Here is a 22374-nt window from a genome sequence, read left to right on the forward strand (position 1 = left end):
GCCTTTGCTCAGCTGTCATCCCCATGTCTTCCAAAATGCCAACTGACAGAACTTAGAAAAGCTGGTCACGAGCAATTTGTTAAAGATAGTTATAATTTACAATCCTTGGCTAAGCTTTTCATGAATAAACAGCGGTCCTTCTGAAAGGTAGAAGAGATATTTTGAATTAAGATCTCTAAACATCTTCATTAAACTGAAATACATTTTGTGCCACTATAGCAAAGTGTATTTGCAAAAAAGGTTCTCATTATTTTTCCCTCCAGACTGAAAACTTTCAGCATTTTATCATATTTAATCATAACTATTCTGGTATCAGCCTTTACCTCAATGTGCTTGATTAAACCCTGTTTACTTAAACTTCAAACTGCTTGCAGCTATAAGGAATGATTACTCATTCATTTGAATCACAATATTGTCAATTTACACTTCAGTTAGGGAAGCAAAGTTACAAATGGTTACATGGTTTCAAATAATTTATAATATTACAATTTTTTTCTTTGTTTTCAAGTATAGTCTGGGGGTGGAGAAGCTGGGCTATTTCTCGAGTGTTTCTTATTAACATAATGAGTAATTGGTAACCAAAATCAGAAGTTGCCCCATGTTTACATTAAATCTATTTTTATGATTTGCAAAAAGTATAAGCAAAGCTTTGGATAATTGCTCATTTTTGGTTCACAGGGATTAAACACATCAGCTTCTCACATTAAAAGATCACAGAAGTGAACATATTATAGGATTAATGTTTTGAGTCACTTTTAGATATTTAAAATATTTGACTAATATGAGGCAATATTATATTCACACTTCAAAGATATTTTTAAATTAGTTACTCATCCAGGACTAATCCAGTAAAAAAGAGAAATTAAGTAAAGAAAGGCTTTTTTAACATCAAACTAATAGTGATGTGAAATTTTTGTTAGTCTCAAGAGTCCATGTTTTCTCTATCTTCCAGAAAGGGATAATGCAAGTAGAAAGATTTGTAAATAAAGGGTAAATTATTAAATACTCCAATGCCTGCTCTTGTTTTAATAATAAAAAAAGTAAAATCCAGCTTGAAGTAATAACATCTTAAAACATCCTTAACAGAAAACCTGGAGTTGAGCCAATTTGCATTAGAAGGGAATCTAAAAGGAAACCAGGCTGGACTAAAGACAGTCAAGCAAAATGCAGATGAAGTACAACTAGGCAGAAAATGAAAGGCCTGCTTATTTCTGTGGGATGCTCTGCTTATTTCTGTCGGATGCTCTGTGTTTGACAGGTAGTTTGCACTTGGCATAGCATTTGTATAAAGCAAATGCTGGAATACAGTCAGAAGAACAGAGCCTTGACAACAATCTTATGTTGAATTTAGCATTTTCTGCAAGATGACAATGAATATTGACCTTGAGAAAAGCGTAATGGGATATTTTTAAGCTCTTAGCCACACTTCATTGCAGTGAATTGCTCTTCAGAATGGTTTTTCCAATCATGTTTACATATAAAATATAAAAATGGTCCTAGTTGTGGTAGAAAACCTATTCCTCTCTCTGACAGAAATGAAACATTTGTCAAATTCAAGCTCCTGAATTCTGTAAGGTATGACTTGTAGATAAATGACAAGCATTAGTCTTCATGCTGCTTGCCTACATTCTTTCTTATTTTTATAGTACTGTAAAAATGTCTCATGATGCAGATTTTACAGTTAAAATGCCTTTTAGGGCTGTAGCCATTTCAGATGTTCTGTGATGTGAAATTCTGTCAAAAATGGGTCAACCATGAACTGAAGGTTGGTTCAATGGAAGACAAAGGATATTATCACAGAGAAAATGAGCGATTCCTTTCACATTGTGCTTGTTTCACTGTGGTAACAGTTTTCACCCTGTTCCACAGATACATGTTTTTCCTTTTGTTATGAAAAGGGTTCTGTATAATTAAATGCAGGAATGTGCAATAATAAGAGTTCATTATATCACTAAATCCAGTACTTTAGGTTTTAGGATGACAGCTATGTTTTTGCATGAATAATACATGAATCTTATAATTTACAGAAAGTGAGAATGTATGTGTGTACATATATACATACATATTTTTATATATAATCTATGAATGTATATGCATGATCATAATCTGTATACTTGTATTCATGTTCATTTGTGTGTGGCATAATTCTCATTCCACTCTATTTTCTGCCTTTTTTCTGCATATATCAAATCTTCTAATCAGTGGTTGAATGTTTAAGGTTTGTGGGGACTTTCCTCCAAGGTTATTCATTTTCCTGACACCTATAGTCTTGATAACTATGTGAAAACTGCTATTAGTTGTATGGCAGAATTTAAAAGCTGGGAACCTATAAATAATCCAAGACAGATTTATGAAGGGAGCCTGGTGACAGCTGCACACAAGCACTTTTGAAATGAAAACAATCACCTAGGTCCTTAATTTAGAAACCTAATAACATGAGTATGAGTACCAAGGATACCCATGAGTGCTCCTTATGTTGAGAAGTTTATAACCTGTGCTTATACCTTCATATGTGTTTGAAACTGTAAATACCAAATTATATGTACAACAATTATCACTTTACTTCTCCCCCAGAACGTCTGTATTCTTGAATTACTGGGTTGTGATTTGCAACCAATATGATGACAAATCATATTTAGGACAACAGACTGAGAACCCACAACTTGTAATGGTATACACTTCATGGTACAGTAAAACAATCTGGATATATTAATCCACTTTTTCAGAATTGTTGTTTTATACATAATGATGCACATACTTTTATACAAATCTTTACTAATAAATGATATTTAAAACACATTAAAAACTTTCTGAGTAAGTGGAAACTAATAAGAAAGGCATATAGATGGCATTTGGAAGATGTCATAGAATCATGTAATATCCTGGGTTGCAACAGACTCAAAAGGATCATCTTTAACTCCAAAGATAAATTTGTATAAAGGAGTAAAGTTCAGAGCTAAGGTCTAATCTAAAGAACTTTGCCAAAAATGATATGTGTGATATCTGATTCACTTTTTCAAAACCAAGTAGATTAATCTTTGTCCTTTTCCAAATCAGGACACTTTAGATTTTGATGCTTCTGCTAATCGTACATGACAAATTTCCCATGTCCCAGGAGATGTGCCTCTCCCTAGACTCAACACAAGAAAGTGCAAGTATAGTAACACAGCTGTAGGCACAAAAATATCCTGATATTAATGGAGAGGGAGGGAGGAGGGTGCTGAGCTTGCTTTCCTCCCTGTCTTTTCCTCTGCAGTTCTCACTGGGTACATAGCTGGAGGCTGGGTTTTTTGCTGGGTGCAAGGTGGGCACATCTCCTGGTAGGGGTCTTATATGCTCTTTTCATCCCCCTGCTTCCCCTGCAGCATTTTGGCCCCCATTACCTCTCCAGAGCCCTTGTGCAGCTTTTCTCTGCCTCTGTTAATGCAGTAAATAAGGCCTGGGAGTCAGAGCAAAACTGCAGTTCTGCAAATATGAGCAGCATACGAGTCTCATGGGAAGGAACAGCAAACGGGCTCATCTCATTCTTTTTATTTCTTGTCTATAATTACTGTGCTCTAGAGGCTGCAGCAATATGCACTAGAAGGAAGTGTAGATTTTATAACTTCTAAACTTCAGGAATTTGGATCCCTATTTCCCACTTCTGATAAAGTGCCATAACCAGCAGGTGAACCAGGCAGGGTAAGGTTGTTTGAGCCTCCTCGTGCGAAGTCTCACATCAAAAGAAAAAAGCTTTGTTAAGCCAGAAGAAGAAGAGGAAGCATGACTCCTTCAATCCAAACAGGAGAGGAAAGTGGGTTTGGCACCCAGGACCACCTGCCCTTTTCACAATAATGAGCTGCTTGCCTGAGTCCATACAGAGCAGTGGGCCAAGTCTAGATTAACTCAAGATGGGGGGCTTAAAGCTGGTTACATAAAGCAGATTGTAAAACTCATATAAAAACAAACTTTGAAAGAAAACAATGAGCCAAAGTTACTGATATTTATGTTATTATTCCACATACACATTTTTAGTTAAAGGCACCATTTTTCTCTTTGAGGTCAGATAAGGATCTTGTCAGTGATGCCAAGTCTTATTCTGGTACGTGGAACTAAAAATCCCAATCATCACTGTCAATTGTACTGAGCTGAGAAAACTTTGTCCTTTATGTTTTTAATCCAATATTTAAGCATCGGTCAATTAAAGGTCAAAACATACAGGCACACTTTAAATGAAAAAATACATTTATCCAACTGTTTCAAATGCTTGTATCTCAAGAGAACTTTCCATTCTGTAGATTCTCAGGAAACTGTCTTTTATTTGTTAACTTCCAAGTGAAATAATCATAACAGTAAGATGTAGATAAAGAATATGCAATGAAACATAGAGTGAATTTGTAAATTAAATTTATTCTGATTTAAAAATAAATTTGCATCACCTGTGAGGTTGATGATCTACAAGAATGATAGTCTTATTTATTTTATACATTTTTTAGGGTTTTTTTTTAAAGGTTGCTTATTTTTAAAGATGGCGGAATAGTTTTGAGAAAATTAATTTCATCATTTTTTTTTCTTTTAATTGTCTGAAGGACAAGAAATTTTCTAGTGGATTGTGGTACCTTCTCCACTGGTGTTTTTCTGTTTTTACTTCAGCTGCTGCACGTTTCATTGAACACCACTCTTATTCTACCCCAATGATTTTCATACTTTAGGATCTTCTTAAGTACTCTTACAATGATTTCATAGAGAATTCCCACATATTCTTTCATCCAGGGCTTAGTCAAGCCTAGGTCCATCTTCACTCTGAAGATGAAATGTTGTTGGTTTTACTCCTCCATGGATTATCCCATACATAACCCAAGCTTTGCATATTTTGTTAAAGAAATTCAATCGAGTTGCTGAATGTTTTTGACTATCAGCAGAATATTTGGGTACCCTGCATATCTTTAGACTGTAATAAAAATTGAAATTAATCAGCAGTCAGGTAAATGGGCAACTCAGGTATACCAGCTGTTGTGTAACCACAGGAAGAGAGGAAGAGCATAGAGGTTTTGGAAAGATACCATCTTCCAGTTCATAGAGCTAAAATTAATATCCTTAATTCTTGCTGTGTTGTGTCCTAAATTAACACTGCAGGGCAGGTAATCAGAACAATGCAATGTCACTAACACCACTTTTGGTCAAATACTTACATACAATTATTTTTAATGCTTTTAAGACAAAACTTACATAAATAGCAGTAGGGTACAAGATACCAAAGTGATCTGAAGGAAAGGCGCATCTGCACAGCTCATCTGGGTTTTTTTGCTGCCTTGTTATTTAGTTTACTTAAGGCCACAACAGTTGCAGTAGATGTCCTGAGCATGAATTTATTCTTCAGGGAACAATATCCTCTACATGATAAAAATAAGTGCCAGAGAACTCAGTTCCTGCAGTAGATGAAAATATAAATAATAAATCTATTATCACTTTATTCATGTATGTTTTCACTCTGGTTTTAATAGTAGAATCATTTTGGCCCTTGCATCCAGAATTTCTCCATCACTTTTATTATTTTTCCTTTATTTTTAATTTCAATGATTATTATTTCTGAGTTACAATGTCCAGAATTAAATTGGTTTATAAAAGTCACTTTTTTTTTTTTTTTTTTTTTTTTTTTTTTTTTTTTTTTTTTTTTTTTTTTTTTAATGCAGTCAAGGAATTGCTATTTTCTGTGGGATTTCACAGATTTACTGGCTGGTTGAGGTTGGGGAAAAATCTCTGGAATGCATCTGGTTCAATCCCCCTGCTCAGTTAGGGCCACCTAGGACCTGTTGCCCAGGACCATGTTCAGATGGCTTTTGAATATCTCCAAGAATTGAAACTGCACAGCTTCACTGGGCAGCATGTGCCAGCTCTCAGTCACCCTTCACAGTAAAAAGTGTTTCCTGATGTTTAAAGGGAACCTCTCATGTTTTGTTTTGTGCCCATGGCCTCTGGTTCTGGCGCTGAGAACCACTCTGCGTGGTCTGTATTCTGTTAAAAGTTCTTAATAAATGTATTTCTAAATCTAAAACCAAAATTTATGCAAGGAAGAAATTATATCAATGCTTGATAAAGCATCTGAGTTCCATAAATTTTCCATGTAATGACAGCATATGATATGTTCAATCAATTATTCATGTTTGTTGTAGATAGTTATGAAACAGATTAAATTAATTTAATGAAACAATGGAGTTTAGAAATATGTTCCCCATGCAGATGTTAAGCCATGTCAGAGTAAGTAACAACTGTGAAATTAAGAGTAATTTTAATTCTGAGATTTGGGGTTTCCTAATGCTACCTTTCACGTAGCTACAACATATGTCTTATTCTTTAACCTATTAATTACAAAAACATACTTTCAATCTTATTTTAATTTTAACAGACAGTATTCCTGTTGGTATACCATATGATTTTTTGGTTTGACTTCAAAAAATTTAAGGTTACAGACCCAAAAGAATGTTCTTAAAGAACATGCAGACTCCAGTCTAAAGGTTTTAGGTCTATGGGAAAAAAGATTTGCTTTTATTTTAGCTAACATTTACAAACTGCATTGTAGAAAACAACTGACAGTTTTTCTGCCAAAAAAGGGTTTTTAGGAGCTCAAGGTAGCAATGCTATAGGCTGAGATCCCAGTGCAGATGGTCAAGCAAATATACAATTGTAAAATCTTTCAGGAGCAGTCAGTGATAGAAGCAAAGAATTCATGCTTTAATTCTTCTGCAACCCAACAGAATTATTGCTGTACAGTAGTACTATAGCGGTCCCAAGATTTCTAACATGAATTCCTGTTGAGGAATATAACTATTACATGTGAAATCTTGTCTTAATAGAAGGTTATTAAGAGTAGATAATAAAACACTTGAAAGTTACAAAATGCCAGAGACATTTTGCAAAGGGGCAAAGCCATACCTATTGTTAGCTTAAACAAGTGGAATAAACAAGCAGCTTTTAAGCACACAAACCAGTGACTGAAAGACCAGCAGGCAACTTCAAAGTAAATAAAATAAGAATTTGTGCAAGAAAGAAGGGTTAACATACTTGGAGTCAGGATGAAAAATGAAGATATATCATGCAACTTTCTTGGCACCTGAATTAGTGGTGTTACACAGGCTTTGGTTTCCAGTGCTACCTTTAGAAACAAATTAGTACAATTGAACTTCAGTTTTTAAAATTGAATAGTATGTCCTGGTATTTGGCTTGTTTGTATGTCTGGTTCACAACTTAGTTAGAAGTAAAACACAGAAGAAATAAAAAAAATTCATGGTCCATTCAGGACATGGAAACAAATACTCCATTTTCTCTAAAAGACTTTAAGATAAGAAAATCGCAGCTCATAGGAATCTATGGAAGTAAACATAATCAGCATGGAATGGAAGTTTCCTAAATTAGAAACAAGGAGCTCCAAATAAGAGATTTTTAATACACTCTTTGGATTTGGTTCCTGAGCCACCCTATTCTATTCAATATTTCATCTGTTTTTTCACTTGACTAAATGAAAAAACTTCAGGATACTGTATGTGTTTTGTTTAATGTAGGTTTTACAGACCTAGTCTGAACCTCACCAGAGTACCCATTTTAAAAACCTCTTAAAACCCATACTTTTATGGGAGGTTTGCCTTAATATTTCTGCTGGAGGAGAAATACTCTTGCTGTTAACGAAAAGCCTTACTTCCCATTGAATTTTATTTTCCATTTTATCTTCTTTGCCTCAAGCCTATGCTTTTCTCTGCTGTCAGGAAGCAAGAATTTTCCTTTTCCTAATCCATCCATTTCATTCATCTGGTTACCTTTTTCTTTTCATTTTGTGTGTTTGGAGTAATGTCATGTAAGCCAGCTGTTCATCCAAAAGTGGATTTTTTAGAGCTCGCATCTGTTTCCAATGTTGCTGGCTTGACAGATGTCTGTGGCTCATATTAAGATTAAATTAGCTTCCTGAGGCAGTCTATACCTTATAAAACTGTTTTGGATTTTGCCACACTCTGCTGTACCACTACTAGGCTGCTTTTTACTAAAGAGCAATGCAATTTTCCAATTTCACATGTGTTAGTTTTACATTTTCAACATACTGGCATCCATCCACTGGTTCCCTGGTTCCCACTCCCTTTAGGTTTGAACAGGAGAGATTTGTAACAATGCAGCAGATTTTGCCCAAATAGCACATCAGCTTCAGTAAAGTCAGGTCATAATAATCAGTGTTTCATGCTGTAGCATGGGATTACAGCAAGGAAGAGACAGAGCTCATTTTTTGACTGATTTGTGTGCATTTCTTCATTTTAGTGATGTTTATTCTATTAATGGAGACTTATAATAGTCTGAATTCCCTTCAGCAAGACCAGCTGTACTCTTTTGCAGATGTCTACAATAATGCCAGACAGCTGAGTAATTTTGTGGAGGAGCAGCATAATCCTAGCATTGTTTCCCTAAGGATGTGGCATATTTACCCATTACAGACCTGAAGAAGGTGGTTTGGGAAATCATGATGATAGTTTATGCTACTCCCTTACCAAACTGAAGGTGAAAAAAAAGACCTCTTTTTAAGGGCATGGTAAATCTAGTGAAACATCTAGAAAAAGCCACTCTTCATTTACTGCACTTGGTTTCCTTCTAACAGAACTTGATTTCTGTATATTTATTTTTTTTACATGTTAAACTTCTGACTATTTCTTGAGCTTCAAATACTGGTATGTTCTTTATGAATCCACTTAGTTACTTATAGACAGGCTTCCAATTCAGTGGAGAAGCAGGAAAAATATGCAATTTCTTTCTAGGACAGATTGAGCTAGTGATACATTTATCTATATATTCAACTTTTAGCTATACCTTTTTCCAGTTTATATATTTAACGGAAAGCATATTAGAGGAAAAATAGCTTTAAAATTAAATAGCAGGACCGGAAAGAAACTTTTTTGCTTCCACTCTCCACTTCCATCTTCTGAATGAGGTAACTGGGATTCATTCTGCTGGACATGCAGTGCAATTTTCCTTCCCAGCGTGCCTTTTGCAAATCCCATATTAAGGGCCATGCCACAATTTAGGGAAATTCTTACAAAAGAAGCTGCAACACTACGTCTGAGAGACATGTCCACCTCTGTATGGCCTCTCAGCTCTGTCCTATAATAACTCCTGGGCTCTTCACTTTGGAAGGGATCATGCCAACACACAGAACAGTCAGGACCTAAGGCTCAGGACTTTTCTGGAAGAGTCTTGTTTCAATTGTGAATATGTTGGTATACACACACACACACACACACACATACATATACACATATACCGATATATGAACAAGGAGACCTTCAGTCTGTGTAGAGTTGTATCATAACTAGTAGAAGAAAAACTCTACAGGATTCTTCAGTGGCTGTATGTTTATAATACATCTGGCTCAGACATGATATGACATGTTCAAAACACATTTCTTTGATCAACAAAGAATTTCACATATTGCAACTTGTATGTTTTACCTGTTAACTTATGAGTATTCCATCTTCAAGAAGAATTTCACTCTTTTTCACCCTACCATCAAGCAGCAGAAGACAGCAGTGAGGTCTCCTTTACCCTTCTCTTGCCAAGGGTGAAAAGACCCAGCTCTCTAAGCATCTCTTTGTACTCCATCTGCTCCAGCTGTTCATTGTTGCTCATTGTGAAATTAAACCTTCACAAATAGGGTACTATGAACATTTTGATATCACGACAGAAAGACTTGTCATCTGTATTCATATAGTAAAAAAAAAAAAAAAAAAATAGTCTCATCCTCCTCTAGCATGTGAAAGCAGCACAGGTTCTGAGGTATACTGGAGGAGAGATGGCTTCTTATATTTTCATGGTTTTAAAACCATATCAGATGTCTCTCTACATCATTGGCAAACATTAGCATTAGGCTCAATATAGGGTAAATGAGAGAATTGTATTGGTCTGCACTGTTCAGTCCAGCATATGTTATTTTCACTCTCTAGTGGCATTTCTAGAAGGTCTGCAAGCCTTGAGCACAGACCAGATTTGCATAAATCGTCCAATAGTCCTTTCTGGTATTTCTAAAATTTTTATCTATATGAAAATCCTTACAGATTTGAAACCACAGATATGCATCCAGTCTTTTCTGAAAATCAAACTGAGCAGGGCAGCTCAAATACAAGCCAACTTTTGAGTGGGCAAATGAGGTACCAGCCACAGCTGGCACAGGCTTCAGCAGAAGGATCAACAGCCAAAGTGGAAGTCACCATTCCAGCTGATCCAGGGCCCAGCTTGTAATGCCCAGATCCATGCATCTGCAGACCTAGCTCACAGCAGCTGTGAATAACAGAGGAAAGGGAAGAAAGAATAGTTTTGAGAAGTAACTTACTGAGACAGGAGATTATATTACTGCAATACTTCATCTTAAATAAAGAAAATAATAAAACAGCAAAGGGAAATCATCCAAAGGAAATGGAAGCTCTGTAATCAAGTTGATGGAAGGCAGTTACAAGGAGTGGAAGAAGGTGAACAAGACCTTAATCATCTCAGAGCAGGAAGAAGAGTGCGTCTTTACTATGAAACACTCCTAGGCAGGAATCCAGGCCAAAGAGCCACAGTGTGGGATGAAAGGTCATGCCAGGGGAGACAAGAGAGATGAAAAAGACTGATGAAAGAGATGTAAAAAATTCACTGGTACACAAAATCATGGAAAGCAGAGAAAGAACAAAATGAAACAGCAATGAATGTGAGAAATAGAAGAAGAAAAAGGATGCAAGTAAAGATGATGGGGATTGGAATGCACTTCTGAAGTTGCTAATTTCTCTGCACTCATAGTTACTCATAGATGACACAGGCTGTATGGAAAGAAATATCAAGATGTGCAATGTGACAAAAAATTAAATTAGTTTAAAAAATCAGATAGTGTAACTGGAAATAACTGCTTGAGGGATTATTCTGTTATCAACACACATAGTAGACTCAGTGGCTATATGCTAGCACAGAGTCCATGCTAGTGAGAGTTGCAAACTGCCTGTGGCTGACTGAGAGTGATCCCTGCCCCATTCCAGCTGCTGAGCTGTGGCAAGGGATGGCTTCGGATAGCACTAACTGGTTTTGGAAAGTTCCTGCTGAAGAATTTTCTAGTTACTGGTATAGTCATGCTCAAGTGGGAAAAAATGTTTCCAGGCTCACAGGAATTTACAAGAATATAAGTGAATTCTGAAAAATATATAAATAGCATGAGAAATGGAGCTTCACTTCAGTCACAGGAGCAAATCCAGCCAGGGAGAAATGACAGCTGAAGGTGCTCTAAGAGATGATTGTCTGATCGAGAGAGGGAAGGAACCAAGGACAGTCAAACACCAGTACAGACCTCCTGCTAGAATTTTAGATGAGTGACAATGAAACTGTCAAGGAACGGTCAAAGCAGGAAAGAAATGTGGGATTATAGATCAAGATTTCAGCTTTAGCAAAGGAGGAATTTGAAGTTTCAACATTTATCCACCAGCAGCATTCCTGTCTGCACTGCTGCATGCAGTTTAATAAGTGATAAGAAAGGCTGCTGTTAAAAATTAGACCATCCTACTAAAAATTAGACACCATTTCTCAAAACTGAACTTCCAGCCTGTTTTAAAATATCTCTCTGCAGGAATCATCATTTCACTGGTGGGTGTGCTTCAGGACACAAACCCCTTCAGGACATTTATGGCTTCTAAAGCAGAACAGAATTGGTTCTACTCAGCAGCAACATGAACTTGGCCTTTATTTAATATTCTGTGGGCATATTCATAAAACGTCAGTGCATATTTTAGACACTTCACTGCACTTCTGTGCGTCACTTCATGTTTTTAGTTTCTGTTATGAAGTGCAAATATATGAGGCAACACTGAAAAACCTTCAATTGCCATTGTACTGTCTCTGCAGTTTCTTTTGATCCATCATAATAGCTCATCATGGGAACTGTTTCTTGGTACACTTACGTGTATACTGCTCAGGGAAAGTTCTTTGGCAAGAGACATATATCCCCTCAAGGGAAGGAAGTAATTTGTTCATCTCTTGCCCCACAAGATCAGGTGTAAACAAGACCTGCATGGGTAATGATCCTGTGTGTTGGCAGTTGATTCTTCCAAAGCTGTTGCTCCAAAGCTGGATGGCATGCTGCTTATCCTGGTTGGTTTTATATTTTGAATTAAAAAAAAAAAAATTAGAATATTTATTTTTTCACATCAAGTCATTCAAAGTCAACAGAAATGCTTTTGAAAAAGAAGTGAATAATACTGATTTAAAATGTTGATTCCTGTCAATGCAAGTGCAGTGCTTTGATGACAAGTAAATACTATTTTACAGCTTATGTGAAATAGAAGCCGTAGTCAAAGTCCTGTGATTTATTTTTTAAATCAGAAGTATCAAAAGTAATATTGAAAAAAGCAACCTCCTACAAGGCCTTGAGCTGTGTGAAATTCTAAAGGAAAAACAATGAACCTTGAGCTAAAATCCTGTAAGATAGATCTGCTTCTTTTTTCAAATACTCAGTTTTATTTTCTTGAATTACAAGGGAAAATTGATAACAATAGTAGCTCAGGTATGTTATTTTAGAGGCATGAACATTTTTTCAGGATATATGTTTTTCATTCAGTGACAAACGGTTGTATTTTCTTCAGTAATACAGATTCTGTTTGCAGAATTTTATGATCAGGTACATATGAAACATTGTGTTCACATTCCAGATTTCATTAAGCCTCTCTGCAATAAAGGAAAAGATTTGCTTATGTTTTTATTTGTTGCCTTCCTTTTTGCAATACTGAAATGGACAATAAAATTTTGACTTACACATATTACAAACAGCTTGGGCATGTCATTCATTTATTTTATTGGTAGGGAACATTTGGGACACAACTTTAGAGCTGTGGACTATTTAGCCTTTCATTTTTGTGGAAGTTTAGTTCTTCATCTGTTTGGAAGGCAACATGGACCAGAAGATCAGGGTTGGGACTGCAAGCAAGATTTCTGGATGCTATTTTTGTTTGAGCCAGTGGCTTGCCAGATGACTACAGGCATTTGCTCCTGGCCTCAGTTTTCTTACAGATAAAGTAAAAATGACAACACCAGATATCCTTTGCAAAATGCCTTGAAAACTAGGAAAGAAAAAAAAAAGGGGGGAAGGATCATGAAAGATGTCTCAGAGCCAATGATATAATTTGGGAGGTAGTTACATGAATACTAGACAGAAACTAGCAAGGCCAGGTACAGAAAAAGTAGTGCTGCTACAGCAGAGAGCTCAGTATGAATTGCAAAACCAGCGCAGGACCTGAGTAAATATTCTGTTGGCTAACTTGCACATAAGGTGAAGTCAGCACGTCAATACCAAGAAGAAGGACTAAAGGTGCTCCTGCATGTCTGGGGTGAGCTGCAGCTCCATGTCTGAATGTAGACAAAAATCTCCATCAGGAAATTAAATACACAGGACTTAATAGAAAGGTATTAATGAGCAGCTGACAGTGGAAAATATTTCAAGACTATTAGGAGTGAAATCCTGAAAATCAGATGAATCCTGAAATATTCAGAACAAATTTGAATGCAAGTCTGCCACGTCTCAGTTCCTGCATCTGAGATATCCATGCCACCTCCTTTGGCATGTTCCTATACATGTTCTACAGCAAGATCTTCTAAATTGAAAGCACAGTGCCCATCTCCAATTGCCTCCCTCCACGTGAGGTACTGCTGCTTGCCTTACCTGCCACCTGCTTGGCAGCCAGGTTGTCCCAGTGTACTGGAGAGAAAAGCAGTTGTAGCACTGCCCTGCCATGAAGTGATGGTCTTTCCACCAGTTTGTGATCAAGAAGAGCACACACAGAGCTCCAGCCTGGCACCCTGCCTTGCCCCCATTTTATTGACTCTGCATCAAAGTTCAGAATTATGCCAGGTTTCTTACACAGTAAAAAACCAGAGACTTGTTCAATATAATATGCTCAGAACTGAAGCTTTAAAGACAGGGCGTTTTTAACAGTACTTGATAGGCCTTCAAATAATTAGGAGTGAGCATAAATCTGGGGAAAGGCTTGGCCTCATTTTCCAACAACTGAATAGAAGATTCAGCTACAGCTACACAGATGTAAAACACACAGTATAAAGGAGCTTAAAATTGTCAAGTAGTTCCTGAATAAATGAGTGGCTGTGCATGAAGTGATTGAAAACGGATAATATTAGCATATAATCTTTGCCAAAGTATGGCACTGAATATCTGGTTATTACTGCAGATCCCTAGCATCAATTCAGACACAATTTCTCTGCAAAATTTCTACTTGGCTATGTGACATATCAACTTGTGGTCAACCAACAAAAAGGAATTATGTAATCAAGAGAAAATTAAAATCTAAGTAGAAGTATCTGTGGTTTGTGATGATGGATGTCATTATGAAACACAAGTACAAGAAAAGCAAACAGAGATGATGCAGAACAGATTACAATGCAAAACTTTATGCAACTTCACATAGGTTTTTTTTCAGCTTCCAAAGGGTACAGATTCTCATGTGAACACAGTCAAACAGCTGACTGCCTGGAAAGCATGATAGCTGTCACATTGCAAAAGCTCTTTTTATGTATCTTTTTATATATCTTCCTGTAATACAAATACCCTGCAGAAAGCATTTCTCTGTATCTTTGCCTCATCGACTCAATTTTCAAATTTCAGCTGAAAAATTTATCTTCTATTTGCCTGCCTACTCACCCACCCAAATTCTTTCTTCTCTGTACTTATGTTATATTTTTTTGCTTTCCCCCTGTTATTTATTACTAGAAATGATTTAGAAACCTGAAAGATGTTATATAAAATTCAACTGTAGTCAGTAAGACCCATTCAGCAAAATAAATAATGTATGCCTAAGCTCTGTTAGAACTGCGTTCACAAGTATTTGGATTAATACAGCAAGCTGACATTGAGGTGCTTTTTTCAGACATCTTTCATTATTCTGTCCTTTCTTCTTCTCTCTGCCTTCTTCTGTCCCTGGCTGTTGGGAGGGGACAGCCACACTGGGAGCTTCACATTCAGGGGAGCTCAGCTGTGTGTGGAGAGGCAGCCTGGGGAAGGCAGTGAGAGGGTGTGGGATGGCTGCAGAACACAGCCCGGCAGCAGCAGCACAGCCAGCTGACCCCAGCAGGGCCGTGCCTGGTGCTGCCCAACAGGGGCTGGAAAGGAAGGAAAGAGAGGAAATCAGAGTCCTTGCCTTAGAGCTGAAATGAAACGTTGGCTCTCTTTTGTAACACAGAACTGTGTGATGAAAACCTGCCTGAGAGCAATCACCCTCGACCTTCTGAAATTTTGCTTCTAGAGATTACTCTCTCCGTGTTTTTATTGTTTGGTTTTTTGGTTGGTTGGTTGTTTTGTTTTCTATAGACAAACCTTCATTGAACATAAAGAATAATCAGGTTTTCCCTTTGCTCTTATCTGACAGGTTTCATATTCTGTTAAAAGCTTTCTCCTGCACTTTATCAGAGCCAGTATTTTTCAATATCAAGGAGTCTCATAGTCCATACACTCCCTGAAGCACAGGACACCCTGATTATGGACCTGGCCCTCCTCAGAAAAGCCCCTGGTAAGACCTTTGCTGGCCTGAAGACTGCTTAGCCTCTCTGTGTGCTCACAAGTCTGGCTTCACCCAGTGGAGGACTCTCCAGTGGAGAAGGCAGTGACAGTTGAAACAGTCCCTATCAGGTCGTAGCAAAACCTGCTGATTTTTGTGTTCATTACAAATTAGTTGACAATTGGCATTTTTTATTATTATTATTATTTTATGTATTTCCACATGCCAGTTCCCAATGACAGTGCTACAGAGTTGCCCTTTGCCTGTAACACTTTGGAACAAACTTGTGCATTACTCACAGCTCAGTCCAGTGTTGCATTTCCTACTGCAGGCTCCCTAACCAGCAGACTCTCTATTTCTTCCAGGAGCCAATGATGTTATCTAAAAATTCTCTGCTTCACATCCGGATATGATGTTTGTCTAGTCTGTCTGAGAGTAATTAAAGTCTCTCATTACAGTTGTATTTCCTGCTTCTGTATCTCTTTCAGCAGATCCCAGTCAGTGTTGCTCTCCTGCTTCAGTCACTGGTAATACAGACCCCATGCTGTATTTTTATTGTTTGGATTGAAACACCAATTCAGATATAATCTTCTCTCTGGGTCACTTTCATTGGATTTTCCCCTTGCACAAAGAGAAGCTGGGTATATGTAATTTAAGAGAAAGTCATTATTTATTAGCTATTGCGCACACTAGGGGAACAGACTAACGAGTTACTAGGCTAAGCATTTATATATTCACTCCCATTTCAGTGAAGCAGCAGTAGAGCCTTTCCTCACCAGACTATTGCCAGAAAGAAGAAAAGGTTTATCCGTGGTTGCTCCTTGGGCTTTGCCTCTCCTCTGTCCTATTGCCTTCTACAGATTCTCTGTTTTCTAATACCTGGTGTGTGTTCAGTTTTTTGTCTTGCATGGTTTAGCTCACATACTTTCTTTTACCTTCATAAGGGTTTCCTGAGTAGGAGAGAACAAAAACTGTTCTGTGTTGTACCAGCCTAGACACTGGATCATATAAAGCCGAGAGCCATTCATAGTGGCATCTGTAACTCATTGAGGTGCTTGGTTTATTAACTTCATTTAAGGTCTTAATATGTGAGCCTTCTGTATGATCTGTGTAATTTATTCCACCTTTCTTGGATATTCTCTTTTTTTGGCATAGCAGTGGCCCAACATTAAGAATCTAGTAAAATAATGTCTCAGTTAGGAGTAGATGTCATTCTAGGTCTGTAACTTTACTCCTTAGTTTGCTGGCACTGGAGAAGAAGCAGATGCTGCTGCTCTGGTTCCCTTTTGTGAGTTCCAATCTGATTTGCACTGTGTGTGTTTGATTACCCACGAGACAATATGTTAAACACTCACATTTTCAAAACTGGAAAATGAGCATTTCTTTGACCGAGGTGAAATTGAACCTGAAAAAAACACCTCCTGCTGCCTTTCCAAAATCTTTCCTTGATTTGTCTTTTATCACTCCAACCACCTCACCTGTGTTTCATGATATGGCTGTTTCCTGATATACCCTGTGTGCTACATTTACCCATAGCTCAAGTGCATTTGTCTTATTATGGAAAGTCTGCTCTTCAGTTCTTTTCCCTCTCTGTTTAATTTCCAGTCTTGGTGACACCTCTCAAAACTTGCTGTCTTCTCATTGTCCACCACTAGCCAAGGGACCACATGTGGGTTACTCTTTGAACAGAATATATGCCTGTTGAATCCCCCTCTGGGGTGACCTGTCCCATTCTCACCACACTACATTTAGCTCAAGTTGTCACTTTGAAAACGATCTTTTGTAATAATTTCAGAACTTTTGTTCTTCATTTCCATATTATTACAAAGTCAGTCCTGCCTCCCAATCTGCCTCCAATTTTTAAAAATAATTTTCCTCTTCATCTGCTTTTTGCACCTTCCCTTCCCTTCCCTTCCCTTCCCTTCCCTTCCCTTCCCTTCCCTTCCCTTCCCTTCCCTTCCCTTCCCTTCCCTTCCCTTCCCTTCCCTTCCCTTCCCTTCCCTTCCCTTCCCTTCCCTTCCCTTCCCTTCCCTTCCCTTCCCTTCCCTTCCCTTCCCTTCCCTTCCCTTCCCTTCCCTTCCCTTCCCTTCCCTTCCCTTCCCTTCCCTTCCCTTCCCTTCCCTTCCCTTCCCTTCCCTTCCCTTCCCTTCCCTTCCCTTCCCTTCCCTTCCCTTCCCTTCCCTTCCCTTCCCTTCCCTTCCCTTCCCTTTTGTCACTGGGAGGGCAGATACCCAATTCTGCACCAACTCACAGAGCCACACCCAGTGCTCCTGCACAGGCTGTTGTCACCATGGGCAGCTGCAGCATGCCCCAAGCATCTGTTTCTCCATGCACTGCAGCTCCCAACAGCTGGCAGCTGGGAGTTCACTCTCATGCTGCTCCTCTGGTTTTATAACTTGGCTGTTCCAATATCCAACTTGATTAATCAAGCCCAGCCCATGCCAGCTGCCACATTAACTTATTCCACTGGGGACCTGAAGGAATCTCTCTGTCCTTAGCTCTTGCATCTTTGGAAATGTCAGTTTCTTTTGTTTTTATTAGACTAGGACACTGTAATCAACTTTTTGATAAGATTTTTAAAAATTAAAACCACTTCACATATATATATATCTATATATATTAATATGTATATGTGTGCACTGACAAAAATATAGGAAATAAAAAGTTGTGTGTAACCACCCGTTATACATGGAGACCCTGCCAAAGAAATTAGGGATTAATATCAAAAAACTGTTGTCACTCCATTCCTGTGAGATTGCTCAAGCAGTGAGCCATTACAGCCTGAGAGTGTAAAGAAAAACAGCTACAGAAAAGCAATGTCTTGTATTTTATTGATTTGTAATAAATATAATTATTTTTCCTTTGTGTGACTGTGGGATTGATATCAAATAATTATTGGCCATGTTTTAGCTACCAGTCTGAGGTCCTTGTCAGATTTTGTAACGAATTCTTCTCAGTTCAGCACTTGTTTTTTTGGTAATGGGAAGTCTGCCAAGTTCTGGAATTTGATTTAAAGCTTTTAGCTAATTGTACTTCTTTTCTATTAGTTTCATTTAACAAATTTGTTGCTGTGAAACTGCAGTTTATGACCTTTTTTTTCTTCTAAGCCAGAATGAATGGCTATAACATTTCACAGTAGGGTAACAACAATTTTGCCTATAAAGCTTGCACCCCCTCAAAATATTAAATTAGGAATTTTTTTAGATTAAAAATTGTAAACCAAACAAATTACTAACTAAACAAATATATAAACTGCTGAGATTTCCCCTACATTTTTATTGAAGTTTAATTTCACAGGAATCTTTTTTGGAAGTTCTAATGGTTTTAGGGAATAATGAATTTCAACACATAGGTATATTGGCACATCTTCCTTCTTTGCTTGGACTAATAACCTTCCCTGATTAATTCCTGCTGATCAATGACTTCATTCAAAACAGTAATAATCCACCGTGGAAAGGCTGACATTACAGATGAGAAATCAAGGGGAAGTATGAGTAGAAATACAGGGCAGGTTCAGCTCAGCCTCTTGGGAACTCCTGGGACCATCATGCGGAATTTTGCCGAGACACAGTGGACTCTGCCCTGCATGTGCAGTGAGTCTGGTATTACTGGAGGAGTGATGGAGAGTCCTCTCTGCACCCGAGGAAGCATCAGTGTGGTGGGTGGGTGGTCACTGGTGTGGTTTAAGCTGACCCTGAGAGATAATGCCTAAAGGCAGCTCTGAGTCAATTCTTTGTTACTGGTGAGTAGTTCTGGTGTTGGCACGCTACTCTGTGCACTTCCTATTTCCCACTGTCATCATGTTAGCCTCAGCTGCCGACAGCGATGAGGATAACCTCAGTTTTGGTGAACTTCGCTCATTTTAAATTCAGTGTATCTCCAAACACTTTTTCAGTAGTTATCAATCAAGCTTGCACTTAGAAAAACTTTGGGAAAATATGTTGTACTTCAATGTATTAGCGTGCCTGGGAACTATTTATAAGTAAAGGTAAATAAGTAAATGTTAATTAATCCATTAATACATTACGTGTTGCACGCTATTTCATGTTCCCTTCAGTAAGAGAGAATTGAACTCTTTTTTTTTTTTTTTTTTTTTTTTTTTTTTTTTTTTTTTTTTTCACCTGGCTCTCCAGGTAAAACTTATAGAGCAGCTAGCCACCAAGATACTTCTTCCAAATTCCTTTATGCTTTCCACTTATTAGGGTTAAAACAAGGGAATGTGACAAATATGTTAAAGGCTTCCTGCTGTAAGTATCACACAAAGCACCAGATTCAAGGTCTTTGTCAGATTGGTAACTTCTTACTTTCAGTCTCATTTTTGCAAACTGTTCCCACCAGGCTGAACCACACCAGAGACACCCAGCAGAAAAAGACGAGCTTATCTTACAGAAACATGATCCAGGCAGAACATAACTTTTATGGAGAAAAATAAACTATCTCAACTGTAACATTGCTTTACCAGTTTGAATCAATTGTAACTGCTGGCTCTTACCAATTACTTATTTGTCTGAGATGTATAAAATATGCCCATATTCAGAGAGACTAAACAGGACTGTAAACAGGAGAAGATGTAACTTTCAGCTTCAGAAGTTGCAACTTTGTGTTGTCATTCATATATTGTCCAACTCTACAGGTTCTTGTGTTTATGTTTTAGTTTCTTTTAGAGCTTTTTTTTTTTTTTGGTCTCTGCTGTGCTAATTATGTTTTTACTGAATACATACTTAAATCAGTCAGTTCTACCGAATACAAATGATTGAACAGGTACTTAAATAATTTACATCAGCAAGCAGCAATTGGAAGGAAAATATACATCTTTGATAAACAAAGGAAGAGCCATGAAAGGCTGGACTGGGAGCAGGACAGCACTGTTTGCTTTCATTTAGAGCAGACATTTAGTCTGCGTTTGCTGTTCTCCAACAATACCAACTATGAGCTAAACCCATCCCAAACCTTCATGGTCAAAAATTACTATGCTTGCTACTAGGAGATGAGACTCAGTCAACAGTTTTAATCACTTCATAAACAGAGTACTCAGATTAGGAAAAAGAGTTAGCACATTTATTTGAATGGAGGAAACGCCATTAAAAGCCATTTTAATCAATTTTAGTAACAACTGCCCACTTTGGCATCTCTAAAGCATACACAAGTTTGATTTTAGTACTTCCTTTGGCTAAAAGCCTTTCTTCTCCCCAGGGAAAATGAATTATATTAAGACACCCTAGGAGTCACAAAGTGGGAACAATTCTGGTGTAGTATTAAAATTTTATGCAAAGTTAATATGCTGTTTTCATATAAGTACTATCAGAGAAATGTTAAGAATAGCTGGTATTTATTTAAATGCCATTGTTTTGTTCAAATTTCGGTCTAACTTTTCAAGTGATGGAAATGGTGCTAGAGTTTATTACAGGTGAGAGGTTAAGGATCTCAAAATGTTTCACTGTTGTGCAGGCTATCAGGAGCAGACAGTTATCAATTGTTGTGCTCACATCATGTCTGATTGAGTTGTCTGGTGGACACAGGTCAGTGAAACATTCCTCCCTGTTCCAAATCAGCACCAGAGGCAAAGGTGAGGGATTTGGACTTTCAAGGCTGGAAGAGGAGATTGTTCATAACAGGTAAAGTTACCAGCCAAAAGAGGAAGCAGGTACTGAAAAGAAGTAAAACCCTGGGTATTCTTTTTGGAGGATAATGGAAAGTAGGATGAATGAGGGGAAAAAAGATCTTTTTAATATATCTACCAAAATTCAGCTAAAGATAGTCAATCATGATAATTTTGTGAATGCATTTGTCTTTCATCTCTGCTTTTTCTATACAACTGTGACAATACAGTATGTTCTGAATGCAAAAATAGCTTGAATTTTATTTTGCTAGCTTTGCTTGAGCTAGGTAATTTTAAGTAACATGATTACCTCAAAATATTATTTATTCAAGATATGGTAAGGTTGCCTTGGAGAAATTCTCAGTTATAACTTTGGGTACATTAATTCTGTCAGTAAAAAACCGGACTCTTTACTCCAAAAGCAAGCAGTTTTAAGGACTAGATTTAAATAATAAAGTACAACTATAGGCAATTTTCATATCTTTATTTAAAATATTTTACTTTTACTAAATTTGAGGTCATTCAATTTGAAAAAAACCTTTTAAACAGTGGAACTTTCATTGTCCAGGTGACAATCTTTTGTTTACAGATGAAAAATTATTGTCACTAGCTTGTTGAGTCTCCTCTTCGGTTTGAGAAAAAGCAGTTACCTCTCTTCTCCTTCTTGAAGAAGAAACAAATAATCCCTTCATAATTACCTGAATTATCAGGTATTTTGTACATATACCATGTTTAATTATGTACTTCAGAAAAGCAATATTTGAATCCAGGAGAGTTTATGCATCACCAAAGTTTGGGAAGAAGTCCAACAGGCCCACTCTCACATTAGTTTTGATATGGAAGAAATTGTCTGGCAGCAGCTGGAGGTAATACTATTCTCCTTTGTTTTATTGGTTTATTTAGAATTTAACTTTGAAACAATCTGATAATCTCACTGTTTGTGGGTAATCTACAGAAGTGAAATCTCAAAATTTTAGGCTTCATATCAGTTCAAACTCAGATGTGCAGCCAGGGTAAGGATGTATGTTACATAACAGTGCATTTTTTTTACAGGTTTGCAAAACTAACATACCAGTAAAAGACCTAAATGTGTGGTAGTAACGCTGGTAACACTGTTGAGATCCCACATAACCTAAAAACTGTGAATTTCAAAACAGCATAATCTAAATTTTTAAGAGTTCTGTTAACCTATGAATTTAATAGGAATGAGTGGAAGCAGCCTTGTGTGAGCTGTGCATGGCAGAG

This window comes from Prinia subflava, chromosome 4, assembly GCF_021018805.1.
Source record: "Prinia subflava isolate CZ2003 ecotype Zambia chromosome 4, Cam_Psub_1.2, whole genome shotgun sequence".
NCBI lineage: Eukaryota > Metazoa > Chordata > Aves > Passeriformes > Cisticolidae > Prinia > Prinia subflava.